The sequence below is a fragment of the Balearica regulorum genome, chromosome 8 (assembly GCF_011004875.1).
Source record: "Balearica regulorum gibbericeps isolate bBalReg1 chromosome 8, bBalReg1.pri, whole genome shotgun sequence".
NCBI classification, from domain to species: domain Eukaryota; kingdom Metazoa; phylum Chordata; class Aves; order Gruiformes; family Gruidae; genus Balearica; species Balearica regulorum.
The window spans coordinates 31,151,005-31,171,605 of NC_046191.1; positions in this window are offsets into that span (position 1 = coordinate 31,151,005).

The window sequence follows — 20,601 nt, forward strand, 5'->3', positions numbered from 1 at the left end:
TAGCTCTGCTGTCGGTTGGGCTGCTGTGGAGCAGGAGCTGCAAAGGAGGAGCGAAGGTCCACCAAGGAGCCCCCTTTTTGGAGGGGAGGTGGGTGAGAGCAGAGGAGGGCTCCCCGCCACGCCAAGCTCCCGGTTCCCCCTGGATCAGTGTCTGGGGAGCAGAGATGCTGGAATGCTGTTCCCATCTCAGTGCCGCTGCCAGCTACAGAGTAAATCCCTGTATTTTGGGTCATTTTTCTTTGTTTTCCCAAAGAAGGGGTTAATCAGCTTGACCAATGTGATGATTTCATTGCATGTAAAGCAAAGGCTGGCCCCAGGGATAAGGCAAGGGACTCAAAGATGTCAGAGTGGCGGCAGTGTACGCTCGGCATGTTTTCTGTCTCTCAGGAAAGCAGGGTGGGCATCTATTAGAGGTCGCAGCCCAGAGCTGGGCTGGCTTAGCTGGGAAACGCAATGGCCCTGCATCTTCCAGGGATCCCTGCATGCAGCATCTGGATGGAGATGTTCATCCCAGGCAGGGTCCAGCTGCAGTTCAAACCTGCTGATGCTCAGGAGTAAGACAAAGGATGCTGGATGGGAGCAGGAGGAGGACAAAGTGGTGGCAGAGAGTAGGTTTGGCTGGATGTTCCTCATACGTTCCCCATGCGTTGTCCTTCCTGGCACGTCCCTGCTCTTTGGACCCTCTGGGCAGCAGGTCTCCACAGTCAGGTTTATTTGGGGGGGGTGACTGAAGCAGGCAGCTGCTGGTGCTGGGCAGGAGCAGGGGACCCACATCGAGCCTCGGCCAGGAGCCTCTGGGAGGAGGCACGGGGGAAGGGGGGGAGCCCCACATGCTCATCAAAGCGAGATGCTGAGCCGGAGCTGTGGGGTGACCCCCACGCAGGAGCAGGGTTCCCAGCACAGGCTCAGCCCGTGCTGGGGGAAAGTGAAGAGCAGCATTTTAGTTGGAGCAGAGGCCGAGCTGTGCTTTTCCCCATGCCTGTCAAAAGCCATCAACAAAAGCCTTCCTCTCCCTCCACTCCTCCTCGAGAAACCACCAGCGATCTCGACATGGGAATAAAGGCTCCGGGAGAATCCAGCTTTTTTGTTCGTGGCCAGGCAGCCAAATCCCGCGAGCCCGAGACAGCAAGCCTCAGCAATCAAAGCCGCGAGCGACCGTGACCCCACTCAGGGCACAGCCCCAGCCCTCCCTCCTCTCCCTCCCGAGTTCGCCTGCTTTTCCCAAGCAGATTAGGAGCCTGTTCAAACGCGCAGGACCCCCCGAGGTCAGAGACGCTGGCCTCCCGCACCAGAGGTTTGCTTGGGAACTCGCTGAGTTTCCTGCTTCTGGTAGGTCTGGAGATAAGCCCTGGTGTGCGGCCGCTGCCGGTGCCAGCGCCAGCAGGAGTCCACAGCCGCGCGCCGAAAATCCAGCAGTGAAACCTCTGGAGCCCTGTCTCCATGTGTTCGTGCCTTGCAGTTGGGCACATCTCGTAAGGGACAAGAGACAAGCAGGGAGCCCTCCCACAGGCTCTCTTGCCTGGGTTCTCCAAGGTCTGACGTGCAGGCTGGGCTCCCCCCAGCCCCTCCACCCCACAACACCTGGTAGGGTTTCACCACAGTGTTTAGTCCCATGAGTTTGGTGACAACAACTTCTCCAAGCTCCTCTGCTAAATTCGGCTATACCTGCCTCAAGAATTCAACGAGCCATGTACACAACCTCAACTCCTTTGGCAACGGAGCCGAGGAATGAACTTTAAATAACAGCGAAGAACAACCAGCCAAGGATATGTCTGCTCCGTCATCCTCACACCTCACGTCTGCCTCCCCACCTTTGCTCTGAACCACGCAGCCTGCAGACAGTGGGTGGCACCCCACGGCAGCAGGGATGGTAGGAGCCCGTGGAGGAAGCCAGCTAGCCAGGCACTCACCGGGGCATCAACTACGGCGCTTTGAAGCTGGTTTGGTGTATCAGCGTCAGGTGCAGCTATTTTGGACCAGCCTGGGATGTCACACTGGAGCCATGAGCTGCAGCGGAGCTGTGCTTTGAAGGGCTCTTGCTAGCCTCAGTAAAAACCATTTACTTCCAGCTGGGAGGTGGGGATGATGCAGATGCTGAGCAGCACACTCACATCTCTACATAGGGAAGATGTTCCCTGCACAATGGCCTCCAGGGGTCTTTCTGCACCCTGGAGTTTTGCACTTCACCAAGAACTTGCAGGTGCTAAATTAAGACCATCCAGAGAACAGAGCATGACCTTTGCCAGATGGGGTGTCCCAGATATTGAAAATTATTCCAACTGCTCACAAAAGGCAGGGACTTATCTGCCTTTATGAAATGTAGCTCTTCCAGCAGCCACGGAGGAAAAGCATACATGAAAAAGCAGGGGGAGAAAGGCAGTCAGCCTTTCCCTCCCATTCTGCCACTGTCGTTGGGGAGTTTCAGCCCCATTAAGTCAGGATTGTTCAAGTGCACCTCTGTACCCCAGCTGGGATGGGGAGTGTCTGCCAAAGGGAGGCACGATGCCGCACAGCTCCCATGCCAGCAGCAGAGGCAGGATCCCGGAGGAGGACGTGAGCTCTGCAGCCACCTGCGGGAGGAGCATATTGGTACAAACACAGCAGGGACAGGCTCAGGTTTCCAAAATCCCACCCCAGCAGAGCCAAGGTCTGCTGGCAGGAGCTCCAGGAGAGCACCACGCTCACGGCAGCTCTGGCGGTAAATCCAGGAGGAATAATTACATGACCTTGCTGCATTTTCACCATCCCCGTGCCCACACCAACATCTGCTTGTTAGTCCCCCTTGGATGTGCTGCTCGCACGATAGCATCTCTTTCCTAGTTGAGCATGACTTTCCTTGCAGGAGTGTCAGAGCAATTACTTGTGTAAACAAGCCTGGCCATCTCCAGATAGCCTTCGCTCTGCCTCTCGCATTTATATACGCTTTCCACATGTCTCCCAGGCAGAAAAGCCCTTTGCTAGAGCCAGTTGATAAGACACAGAGTGAACCTTTACAGGTATCTGAAGGACGAGGGGAGGGGGAAAGGGCTCGTGCCACCCCAGCGCGGCAGATTTGCGGATGCAAAGCTCAGCAGCTCCTCAAGCTCCCATTTTAACATCTCTCCATCTGACCCGAGCCAGGGAACAGTTGCTGCAAGAAGAATGGAGCAGGAGCAAAGGAGCACGTTGGCTGGGGTGGAGGCAAAGGGGCTGTATTTGTTAACTTTGCTGCCTCTGTCCTCGAGGTAAAGCAGGATTTTTGGCACTGGTCGGCACTACGAATTAGAGGTGCCTCCTGACTGCTGGTCCAAAACACACTGTCATCGTGACATCCTCTGTCCTGCTCCCAGTCCAGCTGGGAGATCCTGCTCTATCATTTGGCAGCGGGCAATAAAAAGAAGGTTGAAAGAGTCAGACTCAGCTCTTAAAAGCTGGCTAGCAGGGTTTTAAGTATTTGGGGTTTGGACAAGTTCATCACAACAAGGAAACACCTCTGCCCTCCCCACTCATTTTTAGAAGAGACAGATAAAAATAAACTTGCCAGGAGAGCCGCAGGCAGGGCAGCGAGGGGGAGGAAGCCACGTGCCAGCTGCTGCGGCAGCTCGCAGCCTCCACCTCGCATCTGTGCCATCAACCTGTGCCATCAACCTGTGCCACCCGGTTCATTCCTGTCCCACCCTGGGGCAGGTCGAAGCCCTGGCGAAAAGGTGGAAGAAAGGATGAGCATGCGCACACACGTGCTCTTCTCAAGCAAGAGGGAAAAGTGGTTATCCCAGGCTGGGTAAAAGACACCTCCTGGTTTTTGCTGCACCAGGAAGGAGACCAAGAGATGAACTCGGGCACCACCCATTACCCAGCGTACAAACACTCACGCCAGTGGCATCCTCGTACCTGTGAGTCTACACAAGTAGTGGGAGCTGGAGGCACCAAGAGCGCTGGTTCCCTCAGCCTTTGCAACCAGAGTGGGTACCTCCATTTGCTGGAGGACCTGCACTGGGATGTATCCTGCCACAGCGTGGTTTCTGTGCCGGTTAGCTGAAGCTCACATAAGCCCTTGAGTCTTTGGCTTCACGCTCCTGAGCCCTTAGCCTTCAGTGTCTCTTTAGCAATGGTGCCGTGGTCATGGCCCACCTCAAAGCACAGAGACATCTTCTGAGGATGTTTGGCACCTTTGCTCCAGATACGTTTGTGGCATTTTCCACCTGGTCCCAACCCTGGTGCCACCTCAAGGCCATCTAAATCCAGAGCACTCACGCTCACCACAGCTGTTGAGCAGAGGAGGACAAGGCACGCGCATGAAACCCTTGGTCAGGACAAGGTCCTTGCTGGCAAGGACCACCCCTTCCAAATCAGTGCCTTCCTGGCTGCTAAAACCCATTGCATCTTTGTAGCCTGCTCTTGTAGCCTTTATCACAGCTCAGCCAAACTTAATTAGCTCTTCTAAGCTTCATCCCTAGGTCAGGTTTTCCCCTCAACCATTTCTGTGGCTTCTTTCGGAGCTGCAGATGCACAAGTGATTCCTGGTGTGCTGGGAGTTACTCAGAGCCATCCCTGAGCTCACTCCTGCGCTGCCGTCAGAGCTGGCCAGCAGCACTTCCAGCTCCTGGCAGCCTCGTTGTGCTGGCAAGAACCTCGGGAGAAGAGTGTGAGTCCTGGTCCAGGGTGAGCCAGCAAAATCAGTAAGAGCACTTTGGAAGAGTACGGACCCTCCAGGCAAGATTGTTCCAGTTAGGCATGGAGATGAGGTGGTGTTTGCTGGCATGCCCTTCCTGTGCAAGCCTCCATCTCCTGAACCTGCTCCTTGAGAGTCCCTTGCAGCTCAGTGTGCCCACCCAGTGGAGACCTCCGCATCAGCTCCCTCCTGCAGCCCACACCACTGCGCCCAACGCCGCAGCTCCCACAGTGGTCCTTTCCCTCCTCACCTTCACCCAGACCCTGGGGAGAATCCAGTCTGGAAACACGCCATGTCCCACGTAGAGCTGGCGTCCCCGATCCAAGCTGGAGGAGTTCTAACAATGCAGAAGTCCCCTGAGCATCACCCATCGCCCAGCAGACTCGCCGGAGGGGTCGGTGGCTGGGTGCTGCCCCAAGCCAGAGCACAGCTCTCCAGCATCGCTGCAGGGGACTGCGGAGGAACGTGCTGCTCCGCAGACTAAGGGTGGCTGGGGTGAAGGAGGATAAAGCTAAAGCTTCGTCTTGCTGGGATATCGGTGTGCTGGCACTCGTGTGACCCTCTTAGTTCAAGCTGGTTAGCAGTGCAGGAAACCTCAGGCCAAACGCATCCAGCAGAATCCTTTAGTACAGAAACGTTGTCCCCGTAAGGGGCCATTTGGCAGCATCGCTGTCCCCTGCCAGTTTGAGGGATTAAAACAGAAAGACCCTTTTGCAGGTACAGAAGGTCCCCTGCGGCGGCTGCCTTGTTCCTGGGGAAGGTGGTTAAACTGTGCTGGGGAAAACGTGCTGCTCCACCTCCTGCTGCCCGTGGGCTGGGACGGGGTCACGGCTAGATGGTTTTTCAGCTAACCCTCCGCCCTCGCTGCCAAAGCACCACCAGCAACCTGGAGGCTGAGACGTGTCCCCACCCCACCGCGAGCCCACCGTGAGCCCCGCCAGAGCCGGTGAAACACCGCAGCGAGGGAAGTCCTCGAGTGGCTCCATCCGAGGCGGGCAGCGGGCCCGGCGCATCGCGCGCACCCATGCGTGCCGGCGTGGCGGGGACCCTGGCACCCACCCCATCCCCGGCGAAGGCGCTGCGGTTCTTGGTCTCCCCCCAGTGACCAGACCACATATAACAAAGCCGCAGGTCTGGCTCATGCACGGGAGGTTTCCAGCCCCACGAGCAGAGCTCCTGGCTCCCAGAACAGGTGTATTATTACCAGGTAATTATACAACTAATTATTTCCCCAAATCCTCCCCACGAGCGAAGCTCTCTTGCTGGTGCGATGGCTTGCTATTGCGTTTTTGGAAGCAAGACCCTGTTTCCCCCCCATACACCAGCACTTGAAATGTATATATTCATTCATTAAGGAGCACCGACACCGCTGCGGCAAATGACCTGTCAACAGATTTACAGCAGGAAGTAAGTCACTGCCTCCGAGCCTGCGGTCTTAATGTAATTAAAGTCCTCTGTTTGGAATTCGTTGCTAATTAATATTCATGCTCTGTTCCCCATCTGCCATTCCCACGTTGCTGGTTCCTTCTGAGATTGATCAGAGGGTTATTAAGGCAACGAGCAGACAGAGAAGGAGGGGGGCGGCTGGTGGGAAGGGGTTGGATCAGCTTTTGGTAAGGGAGCAGAAGTGTATCCAGGACCCCGGCTGCGCTGGGAGGCAGTGGCCGAAACATTGTCCTGGCTTGCTCCAACACTGGGGGGAAATTAGAGGGTTGGTGGGACTGATGGATCAGGAGATAGACACCATTAGTTGGCTGCCGGAGTCTCTGAGGGCTTGCTTCAGCCCTCGGAGGAAGGCGAGAAGCATCTCTGGCGCTGGGCTGCCAAGGAAAAGCTGGCAGCTGGTAGTGTGAGCAAAGTCTAATTGAGATAGAGCTTAATTGCTGACTCTTGTGATTTGGCATGGGGGAGCAGCCGTGGCAGCCCCGCACCATGAACCAGACCCACCAGTGCGGTTATTTGGGGCGAAGGCTCAGAGGGAGTTTCTGATGAAGCCATACTCACCTGGGCGTAAGCAGGGAGGCCATGGATGTATGGAATGCTCATGGGCACCAAGAACATGCCCCAGCCCAGTGCGGGGCATGAGAGGACATCTGCAGGGACGCCCTGGCCAGCTGCTTTGGGTGGGCAAAGCCCTTGCAGTGACAACACACCAGGTGCTCCTGCTAAAGCAGGTCAAGGGCTGCCCCTTGCCCTGGGTGGGCACCGAGAGCTTGTTCCATCCCTGCACAGGCTGGGGGTCTTGTTCTCCTCTCTGATCCGCAGCTGCTGTGGCATTTCCACACGCCCTCAGCATGGATCCCGACAGGATCAGACACCCACGGAAAGAGCCACAACTCCTGTGCCAAAAACGCTTTCAGCTGAAACCAGGCTGTCCACCACTTTGGGTGAGAAAGATGTCCCCGTGTCACAGGCTGAGAGCCTGGTGAGTGCCGTTCTGCTGAGCACACAGGCTGCCGTGAGTAAATGCAGTGCTCTGCAGCTTGAGGAGGCCAGGCTGGAGATGTGTTCCCCATGGTGGCCCTGTATCACTCCACCACCCCATCTCCAGATGCTGGAGAAGCCAGAGCTGAGCATCCTTTGAAATTAAGGGCACTGCATGAGCTGCAAAGCCTCTTGAAGAACCTTCCTGCTCCTAGGATGCAACCCAGGATACCTGTGCAGACAGGTAGGCAGGTGGAAGGCAGGTCTTGCAGTAAGCATCCCTTGGCAGGAGGATGCTGCCCCCTTCCTTTTCCTGGGTACCTCTTCTTCCCCAGGAAGGGTGGCATAAGGATGTGGCATCTCAGGATGGAGGCTCCCAAGGGACCAGAGGGACTGGGGCTCCTAGCCAAGTCCTGAGTGACCCTGGCTCTGTCACAGGAGTACTATGAGTGGGGTTTCCTCAGTTAACGAGGCCCATTTCAAACAGCTTTTACATCCTTAAACACAATTGTAGGGCTCAAATTGGATGCACCCCACTTCGAACGCCAAGTCCTGCTGCCATCTCCTGTTTATATATGAACAATCAAAGTGATTTATTCATCTGCCTAAAGCACGGTTGCTCTTTGACTGTCCATCCATTATCCTTATCTATCTGTCCTAGTTAGGAGCCAAGCAATCCATCTTACCCAACCTAATGTATGCCAAACGATTCCGCAAGCCGCCACGCTCCGAGCGGGCTCTGCCGGGGCAGACGACACGGGCCTGGTTTTCAGCAGCACTAACGCAATTGCATTGACGTCAACCGGAGCCGCCCGTCATCACCCTCCTAGAAAATTAAAGCCTAGGGTGGGCAGACCCGAGGCAGGCACTGAAGGGATCTGCGGTTGTAATCGGGACCGGATCTGCCACGGGGCTCGCCGTGCAACGTGCAGACCCTGTGCGTGCAAAGAACCCGTTTAACCCAGAGAACTTACTGTTTCTCCTGATTAAATTGAAAAAGGGGACAGACGGTGTGATCCTGGGGCAGCATCTGACCGTTCGTGATGAAAAGACCATGCTGCTCCTGTGCTGCATGAACGTGTAACAGTGACAGCTACACCCAGGACCTCCGGCTGTCCCTGCCCAGGACGTTGCAGAGGGGCAGCACCTTCTGCAATCAGACCTCAGGGAGGTGCCCCATCCCTGGCGGTGTTCAAGGCCAGGTTGGATGGGGCTTTGGGCAACCTGGGCTAGTGGAGGGTGTCCCTGCCCATGGCAGGGCGTGGAACTAGATGGGCTTTGAGGTCCCTTCCAACCCAAACCATTCTGTGATCTATGACCATGAGAAATTAGCTCAGAAAATGTGCTGTCACCTCTCTTCTCAGGCTGAAGGTGCCTGCAAGTCCCTTATCTGCAGCAGGCAGAAAGCAGGTCCTGGCTCCCTGTCCCACTGTCTCTCCCCATCCTGGGCTCTACAGGGATTGTTTGATCCCACAGCCATGGAAGGGAGAGTGCTGAGGCTCAGTCGTGTAGGAGACACAGAGGGTCTCCACCTCGCCAGAGATATGACTCGGGGAGGATGGCACTGGACCATGGTGCAGACCATGGTGCTGCCTGCACCTCTTGGTCAGCAGGTCAAGCAACCGCTGCTCAGAAAAACAAGAAAAAACAAGAAAAACAAGAAAAACAAGTCTACAAGCTTAAATAAGCTGCGAAGGGCATTGGTCTCCTCTAAGGAAACAAGCTGAAAAAGACTGAGAGTATGGTCCCATCAAGAGGGACCTTCCTTGCCAAATTTCACCTCCCCACGTAAAGCACAGGGTGCGACAGCTTTCCAAAGGAGGTTTGGGAAGGGTGTTTGGCCACAGGCAAACCAAATGGCTTTCCCTTGGCTTTTCTCTTGGAAAAAACTGACCCAGTTTGGCTGAAATTTTCCAGAGAAGTTCAGGTTGAGGCAAATCCCTGGGAGACAATTTCTGCCTAAATGTCCGTGTTCTGGCATTGTTCTGAGCATTGGGAAACACAGCCCTATAACGGGAATTATTGGGTAACCTCAGTGTTATCTACCCTGTCTACAATAAAATAATTAATTCTCATTAATTTGCCCTCTTTGCCTTTGAAGAGGATTTCCAGACTGGGGGGGGGGGGGGGGGCGGAGACAAAAAAAGAGAAGCAAGCAATAGAATTATTCAACCCCCTCCGGACTCGACTCACTCCAGATCTGCGCGATGACATCTGGCAGAGCAAGGAGAGGTGTTAAGTGCTGTGATTAGGAGACCTCTGAGCTCATCTAATAAACAAGAAAAAGGTTCTTGCCACTGCTGTCTCTGAGTGGGACCTTTGATGGTTGGGTGATATCAGAGGAAACTCCTGGGTTACGGAGAAAAAGCAGGGGGTGGTAGGACACCAGCACTTCCAAAAACCGCAGTCCTGGAGAAGATAAACCAGGTATTTTCATGGTATTTGAGACCATTTTCATCTGTGCAGAGGGGGCAAGCAATGCTTTTGCATCAGGGTTCTCCATAGCATTGGTGAATGGGGTTTACAGCCTGGCTGAAAGCAGGAGCTACCTCTTTTTGTGAAAGAGCCCGTTTAGGAAAGATTTCCAGCCTGACCAATTCATGGTTTGGATTAACCAGAGAAGCTCCAGGTAAACATCTAAAATTTCAGGAACTAAGCAGACCCAGACCCTCAAGGCCAGTGCCCACCACTGGGTACCAGGATGCATGGTTTGTATCTCCAGTTCTGCAGCCAACTTGGTAAGTTGAAGTGAGGTGAGATGATGTCCCCAACCATGCACCTTCTCCACTGTTGCCCTGGTTGGACGGAGACACAGGTACTGACCATTACGGCTTCTAACACCACTGCAGCGCTTGTGCGGTCTGACCCAGCAAGCCACCAAAGTGTTTTGAGCCGTAACCGGTTGTCTTCTGGAAATTCCTGGCTAGATCATGCCAAAAGATCACTCAGGTTCAACAAATTTAGTTTGCTGTAGTGTCAGATGACTCCGTCTGCAAGCCAGGGTGACTTCATAGCCGGTGTGAGTGCAGGGACCATCACCACGTGCTTGGAGAGAAGTCTACAAACCAAAGAGGTGCTTTTGTGCAGTGAAACTATTTTCACTGAGCTTAAGTCAAGCAATGAAATATTCATAGGACGCTAAAGCAGTGGGCTCCCTGGCTGCCTTCTTATGGGAATTCAATAATACTGGAGACAGCCTTAATTCAATATTCAAAAAGCCTCTTTCCCTCTCTCTCCACCTCCCTGCTGTCTCTTTGGGTTCAGAGATCTTTTCAGAAACCTCACTTTTATGCGCTGGATGCATTAGCGTGGAGAGAAAGGCAGCAAGCAGAAACGGGGGGAGAAGGAGTGGGAGCGCAAGGATGGGGACCACACGCAGGACAGCTGGGGATTTCTGGTCCCCAAGCTGCCTGGTAATGCTTGGCTGGATGATCTGCACTAGCTCTTCCTAAAGACACGTCTGCACGGCTCTTTTGAAGCTGAACCCACACTTGTGCTTAGATATGGCTGGTTAGGAGGTAGCTCTGGTCCAAGAGCTGTGTAACCATGGTCATGTGGTCCAGCGCTCCCACCGACAGACCCATTGAGAATCAGGCTGCCTGGCTCAGCCATGGTGCTACGCTAGCAAGACTGAGGCCATTTTTGGCTTAGCACTTATCCTGTGACAAAACCAAACAAACAACAAAACCAGCAGTGATGGAGCCTTTGTCCGCCAGCATGGACTGAAATTGGGAGAGCTGGGCCTAGAAGCTCATGAGGGGTAAAGCCCTGTGGCTCCAATGGCATGGGTGCTGTTCACATGGACATTCATCGTCCCCCGAGGTGAGGACACAGATGCTGGCAGGGCTCTAATGAGCCATTTCGGTGCTCCCAGCTTGCCCTGCTGTTGCTACAACTCTAGATCCCTGTCCTGGAAGGCCAATACCGACATCCTCCTCCCCATTTCAGACAGCAAGGACCAACCTGTGAACCTCTTCCCAAAGGTCATGTTTTGGGTGGAATTGCACTGAGCTAACCCCCAGAAGGCAATACTGACACACAGCTACCCCATGGCAGGAGATGGGCACTGCTTCATGCTGCAGCTGGGTAGGAGGGAGCTGTAGCTCTGTTGGTAGGACCTTTCTGCCCATTGTGGGGGGGGACAATACTCAAGGATGTGAACAAAGCTCCTCCAGCCATTGAGGGGCCAGGGGACTGTTTGCTGCCCCTCTGAATCCAAAAATGGAGGGCCACCAAAGGGTACAAGCAGCAGGAGGTGGCTTTCCACACCATCCATGGACGCTGCAGTGGCAGGATACCATAGGTGCTGAAATTTCACATGGTTCAGACAAATTCGAGGGAAGAAAGTCCCCCGCATAGACCCACTTGTCATCTGTAGCTTTGGACAGCAATGCTCTATACGCGTTGCAGCAAAGGGGAGATTTAGAAGAGCAACAGCTTTCCAAGCACTTAGCAGGGTTTTTTCCCCCCCTTGTAAGATCCTTTCCCAGAGAGTATTTAAAATCAAATGATTTACTCCACAATGCACTGGTTATTTGGTTTCTCCTGGCATCTCCCCGCCACAAATGCCCTCAAGCAGATCAGTTTCAACCTTCAGAAAACCTCTCTATTAGCATTTGATCTTGTCAAGCTCTTTTTATAGCCACTCTTAAAGCTAAGTGGAAGCCGCTCGATGGCTATCCGCCACGCAGAGGCGTGCGGGCAGATGCCAGCTAGCAGGGCCAGAACACAGTCCCCATGCGGGAGGGCTCTGAAGCACCAACGATGGTACAAACGATGCACAAAAATTGGGTCCACGTTCATGTGCTAGAGCGAGGATGGGGAGCTCCGTACGGCTCTGAGCTGCTCCCCATCTCCAAGGCCAGGTGGGAGTCCTTTGAGGAAAAGCAAGATGCTCCATTCCGTTGCAGAGAGGGTGGCTGAGTGCTTGGTGGGTGCCAGCACCCTGGCTTGGGGGCTGTGCTGGTGCATCCTGCAGAAGGAGAAGGTGAGCAGGATGCTCGCAAGTCCTTTCACACCTTCTGCAGAGCCTTGCGTTAGCGAGGCCCTGGCCAAACTCCAGCAAGGACCTGACATGCTGCCTCCCTTTCCTGCACTTTCCATGGCCAAAAAAAAAAGGAAAAAAAAAGAGATTTATTTCTTTCTTCCTTATTCTAGCATCTCCAGGCATGATGCTGATCATGCTAATGTCTGCCTGTTGATCCTTTATAGATTCTGGTTCCAGCTATACTTGGAATTTTTTTTTTTCTTTTTAAGACTTTCTGGCAAATCACCAGTCCCACAGATGACTGTTTTGGAGCAGATTTCCCTGTGCATTCAGAGTTAGTGCAGGTCTCCTGATGGGGTCTCAGGAAGCTCTCCTTGTCCCTCACCTCTCTGCTGGTGCTCCAAGTGCATCCCAGCCATGTCACCATGTCCTACCCCATCTGCCAATGGCTCAGGGCTTCCTCCTCCCCTTTGTGTCTTCAATCCAGGTGGAACAGCTGGACCACATCTCCTCAGGGCAGAGGGACCTCTTGCTTCTAGGGCACCTGGCACTGCCTGGAGTTATGTGGTCCATGAAGACAAGTGGAGGTACGGTACACCCAAAGGAAGATCCCAAAAGGCACTGCTGATTCACTGTCAAATAGAAATTTGATGGTGTTGGGCTCAAACTTTTCCCTATCTGATGTAATATCTCAGATACATCATGGCAAACCACAATCCTACCATAGATACAGCTATATTGCCATAGCATCAGCATGCGTCTGGGCTGGAGAGGTCAGGCAGGTATTTTATCCCATGGCAACATGTCACTGGAGGTAGGTATTTAGCTGTTGGAAAACTACTTGTTTTGTGATGAACAGAGATGATAAAGCTTGTTTTTTTCCAGATTTTGAGTCTTACACTGTGATTCCTAGTTTTAGAGCTCCAAGCTAGGCTTTTTCTGTATTTGTGGTGTTAACTGTTTCATGATGACTCTTGGTGAACACCAGAATATAGTTGATGGATCTTGCAGACCATGTTTGAAGCTGAAAGCAGAGACACACGCTGATGTTTCAAGTGGGAAAATAGGTTATACAGCAGGTCTAAACAAGGTTACCTGGGAGGTGTGTGGTAGAGCAGGGAGGGGATATGGGGTCTACAGTAATGCCCCCCACACCTCATGTTGATCCCCTTCTTCTCAAGGACAGCTTGAAAAACCTGAAGTTACCCCTTTGCCCAAAGCACGTATTGCACTGTGGCTCTTGGGCCGCTGGTGGGTGAAGGATCAGATCTGTCCCCATGCAGCAATGTGTGCTGGGGTGTCCCCACGATCCCAGTTGCTCCCAGCTTCTCCCTCAATGAACCCTCCTGAGATGGAGCTACCCGTGGACCCATAAGTCTCCCTAGAAGACTTCTGTGAGGATTAACATCGTAGATGGATGTTGCCTGTCTGCGTGAATTGCCTGCCAGTAGGTCACGAATTACTCAGATGTGTCTGTTATCCCAAATTATTCCCTGATTCACACAGCAGCTTACGCAGGAGCTCCTTGATTAGATTCCTCAATATTGAACACCCCGGCTCGTTGGCCTGACCTTCTCATCCACGTAAGCCTCCAGGCCATAAACCACTCTTATCCAAAATCTTGACCTCATGTTTAATTTTATCTCCATTGACGTTAACGGAGGTTAGTTAGGCTGGAGTATGCGCTGGAAGTTAAGCTTTCCTGTACCGGGGCCTCCGTGTGTTTCCCTATGCTGACTGATGACCTGAATTCAAGGATACCTTTTCCCTGGCTTTGACAGGCTTCAGCTTGGCACATGCATAATTCCTGGAATCAGTTCTCCACCACTGATGATGAATCAATCATTTGCTTTCTGAACGTGTTCCACAGAATTCCCTCAGCCTTCAATGCACTGGCAGGCTTTCCCACCAGAAAATTGGTTGGCTCAACAGTTCCTGGGACAGTGAGCACCCCGAGTACAGTTCCCGCCTGGAAACAAATAGATTTAAACATTTGAAGTGAACTTTTGTGGGATGACCTTTCAGCAGTTGCCCTGTCTTGGTGAGAATGTGACTCAAGAAAAATGGGTTTGTGGGCAGAGGGTGGTTGAGGAGAAGGAAGCGTGAATGAGGGTTGGTGTATGGACATCGCTCAGCCTGGGACAGTCTAGAGAGGGTTTTTACAGGTTCAGCAGACCCCGTGGTACCTGACCTCACCTTGGCAGTTCCATGGAAAATCCCTGTAACACTCAGGTTGAATTCACCTCACACCAGATATCTATAAGGTTGCTTGGTTTGCTTGGTTGTCTAATGCAAGCAAATCATCCAGGCTTCCTCTCTGGTGAGTCAAGAGATGAGCAAGAGTTCAGTCCAGAGGTTGATTTATCCCAGGTATCTGAGGCAACTGGCTTAAATGGGATGAATCACTCAGACAGTTGCTCGTTCAGTCCTTTGGCCATCAAGGGATCTTGGACAACGGCTTTTGATGCAACAACTAACTTTTGGATAGCTGAAGCTGGCTAAAGTGAATCCTTCCCCTTGGTGCCCACCTGTACCTTTGCAAGTCTTCCCTGCTTTCCAAACATTCCCATCGCCAAGATCCACTGCCACACATTATCCTCCACAGTTGCTGCATGTGGAAGGACAAAGCACCTTCAATGAAGTGCCAGGAGAAAAACCAGCAGAGCATCCCAGTTCATGGGGTGAAACTCATTTGGCATTTCCCCCATAGCTGCTTCAGCAGTAAGGTTGGATCCTCCTGCCAGCAAAGGGGACTCCCCACAAAAACATCTCCTACAGCTTCACTTTTTTCCTAGCAGAAAGGGGTTTCCTCAGTTCTTCCTAATTCTTTTACACCAATTATGCCTTGCCTTTTCCTCAAGGGACAGTTTATTTCTTCACTGGTGGTTTTGGGTGTATTTGGAGTCTGTTTCTGTACCCTCCCCTCAGCTGTCTTTCCTCTTGGTGAAACTGCCCCAGCCTCCCAGGTCTCCCCATGCTGGCTAGTTTTCCCATACTCACACAGTAAGTTTTCAGTGTTTGAGGCAGCTGAAAACATTACGCTTCTTCCAACTCCACAAAATGATTGCCAGCATCCAAGACAGGAGCCCAAACTCAGATGAATTGGTTGAGAGCAGCCCTGCAGAAGAGGACTTGGGGATACTGGTGGGTGACAAGTTGGACACGAGTGAGCAACATATGCTCACGACCCAGAAAGGCCATTGTGTCCTGGGTGCACCACCAGCAGCATGGCCAGCAGGTCCAGGGAGGGGATGCTCCCCCTCTGCTCTCGTGAGACCCCGCTGGAGTACTGCATTCAGCTTTGGGTCCCCAGGACAAGATAGACATGGACCTGTTAGAGGGTCACCAAAACAACCCAAAGGCTGCAGCACCTCTTCTCTGAAGACAGGCTGAGAGAGTTGGGGTTGTTCAGTCTGGAAAAGAAGAGTCTCCAGGGAGACCTTATTGAGGCCTTTCAATATCTAAAGGGCGCTTATAAGACAGACAGAGACTTTTTTTACCAGGGCCTATAGTGATAGGACAAGGGGCAACAGCTTTAAACTAAAAGAGGGTGGATAAGGAAGAAATTGCTTACAAAGAAGGTTGTGAAACAGTGGAAGAGGTTTCCCAGAGAATGTGGATGCCCCATCCTTGGAAGCATTCAAGGCCAGGTTGGATGGGGCTTTGGGCAACCTGGGCTAGTGGAGGGTGTCCCTGCCCATGGCAGGGGGTTGGAACTAGATGATCTTTAAGGTCCCTTCCAACCCAAACCATTCTACAACCCTCAGATCATGGTTTACTTTAGATAGATGCCTCTGCTCTCCTAAAGATGCTCAGCTCCAAAGCCTGGTAGAGAAGCTCAGTGGGGCAGGGGATCCCCAGGACCTCTGGCAATCCCATCACACCACTTTGAGTGCCAAAATGGGGCTGGGGGAAGCTGAACTCTCCACATCAGGCCAGGTGTGGGTGTTTATGTATTGGCATAATGTAGAGCATGTTTGCAAAGAGGAATGAATCATTTTTGCCTATCAGTTTAATTGTTGAACACTGCCTCTCTCTGCAAACTATTCATGAATAGATGACAACTTTCTCTAATTTAGTCATTAGTCCTAATTATTCACTCCATCTCTCCTATTAATAACATGCAGTCAGCAGATTGACAGTAAACAGCTCCGTGCAATTATTTAGCTCAGTGAAGTTTGAAGCACAAGCTGTGCCAGGTATTTGTGATGCGGCACAGATCGCGCGGCGCATCTCTGCCTACCCATCGCGTGGCTATGAAATCCTAGAACCGCATTTCTGGTGTGAATGCCCCTGTTTGCAAAAAGAACACGTGCCAAAAAGCTGCTGGTTCCCAGACTCAAAGGCATTTGTTTGAATATCTGTGAAAAGCGGATACAGAGAAGGACCAAAGCAAATATATTTTAAACAGCTCAATAAATCACGAGTATCAGCTTTGCAGGAGACAGCTTTCTTTAGGTCCTGCATATTAAGTGACAGTGAGTAAATTTGCCACCTGAGATTAAGAGTGATTTATTGCAAGGGTACATGAGGAGTACCCAATATTTAATTAGTGTGATGTTAATTAGCTACATCACATTGCTTTTTTCCATCCACACCGTGATCTAAGCAGAGTCAGGCACCTGAGCAGTACACACAGCCCGCTGCCTTTCTTTCCCTGTGTTCCCTGGGCGAGGATCCTGGGCAACACCAAACCATCAGCAAGTTACGAAGGTTTAGCAATTTTAAGGCTATTTGAGGCTGTAGCCCTAGATTTCACCCTTAGCAGGGAACAGAAACAGGAATCTCCTTTATGCACAGAGACACCTAAATTTAAAGCCCTGTAGCAGGCAAAAATCGACAGCTCACAAGCATGGCCTCGTCCCCTGGAAGAGGCAGCTACAGCATTAACTCCAGACAAAAATCCCTGTTAGACAAACCATATCGACTTCTGGTGGGGAGAGCTCCTGTCTTGGTTTTAAATTCACTGAGATGCAGAGTTTATTCAATTACTGGCCATCTAGAGAATGAAATGTGGCTTCGCTCCAAATATCAGCTGGGCAGGGGAGAAGATGACAACCAGGTTAACCCTTCGTTTACCCTTCAGCTAGCCAGAGGGCGGGCAGCCGGATGGCACCGAGCGATCCTACATACATGCCTCTCCAAGGTTAAAGCTATTGGCTCCGTCCCCTGCATGCAGAAAGGGCTTTCACACTGGCTGTGCCTAAGAGGGCAGGTGGAAAAAAAAAATCAGTTTGATGTCGTACCCAACGGGAGGATGCTCTGTTCACAAGCCCCCTTTTGTAAGGGGACCCCATGTAGTACAAAGGGCTCTCTGTCCTCAGGGGAGACCCACGGCTGTAAAAACAAAGAGAGACACCGGGAAAGCGTCTGGTTCATTATTCCCCTCTGAAAAGCTCTCCAGCGTCAGGCTTTTTAAAGGAAGACTCTGGGCAACGATGGGGGCGTGGATTAAGACTGAGATTCATTGGAAGAGGTAAAGGGGGGGAGCTGGCAAGATGTAAATCCTCACCAAATGCCCTGGGAAGCACAGAGGGTCTGGGGCTGGCAGCTGGGACCACATGCCAGCACACGGGGCTCCTGGGAGAGCTCGGAGCTGCAGTAACGTGAAGCAGTTTGCTCCGCTCCTGGATGCATCTGAAGCACTTGAGAGGCACCACTCCCACAGAGGTTACCTTAATGCCACTGGTTTTGCTGGGGCTGTGCAGCCACGCTCACAGGTGGCTCTGGAGAGCAGCAAGATGCTGGATAGAAAGCAAGCACCAGCCAGCACCGCTTTTCCACATGTTGCTCCAACTCTGTTCTCAGCCACAAATACAGTTTCTGCTGGAGGAGGAGAGGCTAGGAAATGTTATATTATATTTGGGGTGCTAAAGCACAAACCTGCTGCTTTCTGTGACACTCTTCTGTATTAAACTGATGTAACTTGGAGCTCACAGCATCATCCTTGCCCCTCGCTGCAGGCTGGGGCGTTCCTGCAAAGCACGACTTGCTCTTGGGGGGGGGGGGGACAGGGAGGGGAGCCCTTCCTGGCAGCAGGCAGAGGTGGGAAGCTGGATGTGTCCCCTGCGAGAGGGACGGGGAGAGGCCTGCCTTTCTGCCTTTCCTTTGTCACCACCTGGCAGAGATGGGTCTGGGAAGCAGCAGGCTGCGGTAACCGCGAACGGAGCATCTTCGCCTGGGCTGAGCTTGCCCTCTGATGGTAAGCGCTGGTAGTGAGAAGAAGCAGGTCTCTCCCAAACCCATCCTCTCCCCTGGGGCGCAGGGGGGGGCTTTCTCATCCCCAGCCGAGCCCCCTGATGCTAATAAAGCATTTCAGAGTACTGCTGCCCTGAAGATATCGTCAGCTCCTGGGCTGAAGGTTGTCCCAGGGAGGGCAGCTTCTCCAGACCCCCCCTTGGCTGTGACACCCCAAGTTGTGCCCTACCTCAAGCAGGGCTGGGGGGAGAATACAACTCCTGGCAGAGGGCAAGCAAAGCAATGCAGGGATGCTGCAGCATCTCAAAGGAGGCAGCAAGGCCACAGAAGGCTTTTTTTAAACCCTAGTTTAAAAAAAAAGGAGCCAGGGAACAGAAAGGAAACCAAGCAGTTTTGCCAGCCATCCACCAGCTTGCCCAAACCTGGCTCTCTTGGGGGGTTCCTGCCAGACTAAACCCTGTGACCCACCAGCCACCCACCTTAGCAACGAGAAAGCAGGCAGGGAAAGCAGCCAGGACACTGCCACAGCTGCACCAAGAGTCAGGGAACAGCAGGAACACAGCTGCCCCATGCAAGGGGAACCAGCCCAGAGGCAAGGTGACCCCGGAACAGCACTCACCAGCCAGAGCGCAGCCCCATGGGACCTGAACACAGCGGGTTGGGCTGGGTGCTGGTGACAGGGTCCATCCACGCACCCCAACACGGCAGAGGAGGCAGGTCCTGGGTCCATCTAGGAGCAGCAGAAGATGAAGCAGGACTGGAGACCAGCTACCAACAGCACAGACTCCAGGTAGAACTAGGGAGAAGAACCACAGCACCACATCCCAAACAGGGGGGAAAAAGCCAGGCCTGAGCTTAAATACAGCCCTGGAGCCAATGGCCAGAGGGTGCGTGGGTGGGGGTCCCAGCCCAGGCTGCTCAGGGCAATCGAGGCTTTTTGGTGCCCCCAGGGTCCTGGCACCTGCCGTGATGCTGCATGCAGGGGCATTTTTTCCTTTTTCCTGCCTCTCCTCTATTTCTCTGCTGAAGGTCAGACCTCCAGGCTCACCACCACAGTGACGGAGCTGTTGCCTGCTTGCTCTTCACGGGAATCTGCTTCCAAAGCAGGCACTAAGCAAGGACTTTGCCCCCCTCCATGTTCATATGGGGGGAGACACAGAGGATTTGACAGCTGCCAATCTTTCTCCCCTGTTTCAGTTTGAAGAATAAAAGCAGCCATAAGAGCACGGAGGTTGCACAACCAGAAGAGAGTGATGCACACACGTCTGGGGACTCCAGGGTTGCATGAAGAAATGTGTAGGGGGTAGTAAAAATGAAAGGGAGACCTGGCTGGGTTAGGGTGTCGGGAGTGTAGATCGGTGGGTGAGGGCCAGGGGTGGTGAGGACTTGAGGCGCTGAATTTTGTGCACAGCCCCTGGCATCCAGCCTGGGCACCGCACTGCGTTTCCCCGAGCACGTGCGCAGGGAGGGATGAGAGCAGGCACAACTTTATGTCTTTTTAATCACGACAAATCTGGCCTGTGAGCAACAAGACAGCAGCACTGTGGGTCATCCTGGGCTGCGGGTGACGGAGGTGACGCAGGAGAGCAGAGCGTGCTCCAGCGAGCAGAGGGCAGGAGCGGCCCGTACCCGTGTATGGATCTTTGGGTTGGGTCAGACGGCAACTTTCATTTGCCAACTCCAAAGGCCTTAGGGTAATTTTTCTCACCAGATAGCCAGCAGAGACATCATTTTATTGCCTACGTGAAGGAGGAGATGAACTAGAAATTTCCCCGTGCCCAGCACGGGTTTGATCTGGGCACTGGAGAATAGCACACGGGCTAGATGGAAAAGCTCACCTCTGCGGGCAGAGCTCACGTCTGGCAGAGGCAACAGGGCAGCGTGGAATTCCCCGGGCTGGAAATCATCAGCAGGTCAGTGGATCACACCCTAAAATGCCCTCGTTGGTAACTGCCTTCTGTAGAAGGGTAAATTTTACAATACCCATTGGTCTGCAGCAGGAAAATCAGCCCCAACGAATGAAAATGGACCGGAAAATATTCAGGCTGGTCAGCCCTAATACGGTCATTCAACAGGCTTGAACATACTGAACAACAGATATCTCTATATATGTTTCAGTTCCTAATTTTTTTTAATTCTTACAGCTCACTTGTTCCAGACTGCCCCAATAACCACCCGGGCCAGGCACAGGCTTCCCTAAAAAACACCGCAGAGCAACGTGGCTCAGGCAAACGCCAGATCTAGGCAGTCGGGGCTGCAAAAAACCATCAACTCTTGCAAGCCGTGGAGTAAATCCGTGCAGTAAAACAGGTGGCGACACTAAAGACAGACGACTTTTGCT